The sequence below is a fragment of the Carassius gibelio genome, chromosome A10 (assembly GCF_023724105.1).
Source record: "Carassius gibelio isolate Cgi1373 ecotype wild population from Czech Republic chromosome A10, carGib1.2-hapl.c, whole genome shotgun sequence".
In the NCBI taxonomy this organism is placed as follows: Eukaryota; Metazoa; Chordata; class Actinopteri; order Cypriniformes; family Cyprinidae; genus Carassius; species Carassius gibelio.
This window is the reverse complement of record NC_068380.1, coordinates 7,571,235-7,575,306: the sequence shown is the minus strand read 5'-3', so window position 1 is coordinate 7,575,306 and position 4,072 is coordinate 7,571,235.

Sequence of the window (4,072 nt, the reverse complement as noted above, 5' to 3'; positions counted from 1 at the left end):
CGCCCGCCCCCCAGCAGTTAAAAGAAGAGGCGGAAGAGAGAGAGAGCGAGAGAGAGAGGCGAGCCCACAAATCCATGCGCACCCAGATACGTTTCGGTATGACTACTGGAAAGTATTTGCGAACTTTTAACCAAATGCTTTATGTCTATTATTTTTTTTCAGAGTATATAATGCTAAACATTTATAAAAATAAATAAATAAATAAATAAAAACACGCACGCAATAACCATAATATTGTTTTGTTGTCAGGTTCATTGTTATTCAGTTATTTAGCCCACCACATAGACTAGTTCTCACCAGTAGTTTACCTGTAGGTTTTGTACTAAGCCCATAGTGACCACAGGATAAATCACGTGTGACTCTTCATTTGTTAGATCTGTGTAACTGTGTTTTTATACCCTGCTGGAAAGAAAAGCCTAACATGGTTTGCTGTTTTAAGCTGGTCTAAGCTTGTCTCACAAGCCTTGTCAAGCTGTTACTGTGTTTTTCAGCAATTTGTTAGGAATAGCCAGAAGTCTCGTACAAATTTAAACATGTTTATTTTGAAATAATGACTGTCCTACTGTGCACTGTTCCTAATTAATATATGTTGTATTCATTTATCATCATCATATCATCATTACAGTTATTATTATTATTATTATTTTAAATAAGTTTATGGATCAACTAATGCAGTTGCCCTGCTTGGAAGTAACTTTGTTCTGATTCTTTTGTGGCAAAATCAAATTTCTCTAGATATTTTGTTTCTTTCATTGACATTTTCATAACGAGCAATTACATTTTCATCTTTGGTCTCACCTTTGCAACATTCCAATGTAATTTGACAGGCACTTTTGCACGTGCTTATAGCTATTTTATGAATACATTTACATAAACTGAGAGTTTTGTGTGTATGGCCCTGTCTTGAAAGCATGAGGTTTATATCTGTGCTGTTGACTCTACCTCTATTGTCTTGTGCAGTGTTGAGAGGAATTCATCCTGACGTGGGGTGTCAGACCCACAGATATTCAAGAGGATTAACTCTTTAATCTGTCACTGATTCTTCTGTGCTGCCTCCAAAAATGCTTTTGTTCTCCTGTTTGCCATTTAATCTCCTGTCAGAACAAAATACAGCTTCAAATGTCATCAAAACCACACAACTCCAAATAAATGGGTTGTTTTAAACGTGTATTTGTGTGTGGGGGGGGGGGGGGGGCTGCCGGGTAGACCAAAATCGTAATCTGTGACTGTTTAGCTGTTCAGACAAACATGTAACCACTTCCTTTGTTTGATTGCGAACGTTAATCTGTGTAATAGTGTGTTTATAGGGAAGCCATTGAGTACAAAGTCAAGACGGGGCTGACACACACACAAACACAAAAGGAAAACAATTACTGTGGATTATATGTGTCAAAGTCCTGGGATTGAATGACATAGGAAGCCCTATACATTGCAGACATAAGAACATATAGGTAGAGTGAGATTATGTCCAGAATAAGCACCTTAGTGCTGTGGAACCACACTTGAGGGTTTTACATGACTGCCTTTGATAAACAAAGACTTTCAAAACCACTGTTAGGGTTACATGCATTCCTCAAAGTACAAAAATAGCTCTCTGAATGCATTATTGACAGGCTGCTTGGTCCTTCTGTTGTTTGTTGTTTTGTATGTTTGCAATTTATACAACATTTTCACAGCTTTGAGAAACTGTGGGTAGTGCTATATGCATCTCAGACAGAGACGTAACCCAGAGGCTCTGGGGTGCGAGTGTAAAAGCTCAGGAGATCTCAGTTATGCCTTAAATAGATGTTTGGTCTCTGATGTTTCCCCTAATTAATTGTATACATTAAGAGAGTATAGAGGTATATGTTTAATGTAGAGAGTAACTCACATAAACTGATCTTTGGAAGATTTTATAAGAGAAATATTTAGGTTCATTTGAATTGTTTGAATTTTTATCACATACATTCATTACCTTTCCTAAACTGATCAGAATTTGTGATGTTGTGATGTTCTGAAAGCAAAAGCTTATTTGTTATTTTTATTTCTTACAGGAAGGCATATTGTTGACACACACACACACACACACACACACACACACACACACACACACACACACATATATATATATATATATATATATATATATATATATATGTACATATACATACATACATACACACACACACACACAAACTACCATTCAAAAGTATGAGGTCTCTAATATGTTTTATTTTAAAATATTGTATGCTCATCAAAGCTGCATTTCTTCAATCAAAAATACAGTAAAATTGGTATTTAACTTAAACTTAACTTAAAATTGTTATTTTCTACTTAAAGATATTTTAAGATGTAATTTATTCCTTTGATGGTTCAACGATCCTTCAAAAATCAATTTGATTTGCTGCTCAAGAAACATTTCTTCTTTTTATGGATATTGAAAACAGTTCAAGTTAATATACAGCATTTATTTAAAACAGAAATCTAATGTAACATTATAAATGTCTTTACTGTCATTGTTCATCAATTTAATGCATCTATATATTTTAAAAAGTAATGTCTAGAGTTGCACAGGAAACATTCCTTAACATTGTCTTTGCACTGGTGTTTTGGGGTAATAATTAACATTGTAAAAGTTGGCTTTTAAACTGCCTTGAACATTGATCCTTGCCTCAATATTTATAATGATGAAAACACGATTATCGCGTAAACAGTTTCTTCTTCTTTCTGAGATTTATAGTAAGTAGTGAATAATACTAATAATAAATTCTAATTATAAAGCACTTTAAATTTTAAAGAAAATCTTAAAGTGGTAGTAACTAGTGAGAAACTAATTTAGATTTAATTCATGTATTTAGAGAGGTGTGCAATTATATGTGTGTGTGTGTGTGTGTGTCTGTTTGTGAAACTGTGGTTAGTCTCGCATTACATTATTTCTAAACATAAACCTGTTTGTGCCTCACTCATCACATGTCTGAACCTTTCCATGAAGCTTTTGACTGTGCCAGTTTAGTCTGTGTCTGAATGATCATTTGAAGAACAGGTACCACAGCTTTTACTGTGTGTGACTATTGCCCAAATTGCCATGGCAGCCACCATTTTCTGTTTTTCTTTCCAACTCAGAGCAAAACCTTCCCTAAACATTTCCACTGTTTCACCTGCAGCTTTGAAACTGGCCATTCATAATGCTCCTTAAAGGAATAATTCATCTGAAAATGCAAGTTCTGTCATCATTTACTCAACCTCACTTAGTTCCAAACCCATATGACTTACTTTCTTCTGTGAAACACAAAAAGAGAAGTTTAGAAAAATGTTCATGCTGTTAATTTCCATAATTTAAAGTAAATTTGGATGGAATCTGTCAACTTACAAAAATAATAGCATAAAAGAGCATTGGAATACAGAATATAAATCATATAAGCAACCTTTATAGTTCTTTTATAGTGTTATTTAATTTATTATTTTTGTCTTTTAGAGAACCCATTCACAACCAATTATCCTGAGAAGAACAGCAGCTCAGAAATTCTGCTAACTTTTGTGTTCCACGGAAGAAAAAAACATTATAGGATGGACATGAGGGTGACTAAATGATGACAAACACACAAAAAGACTAATAATACGTTTAATTTTGCACTATTTTGGTATTTCGTTCAATAGCTTATACTAAATTGCCTTTTAAAAGTCTGTGAGTCTGGTAAAAAAAAAAAAAAGGGATTAATAATGATTAAAAAAATATGATAGACTGAATTAACTGTAAGTCACTATAGATAAGTGTCTGCTAAATGCATAAATGTAAATGTAAGGAGCTTTTCTACTTCAATGAATCTTGGTTTTTAACCATTCCTGAATTCATTTGGGCGCCATAACATGTCTTTTACTGTAAAGCCTATGTAAAGTCCAGCCAGACACATGATTAGTGCATACCAGGCCGGGTGTGGCTGTAATGACAGTATTACCTCAACACAACAACAGCCATAAATACACTGTATTATAAAGGGTGGAGACACACAATGTATGTTTCATCTGTTTGAAACGGAGCCTTATTGAGGGCTCATGTTTACATTTTCCCATGGAATCCCCAATGGCCCTAATG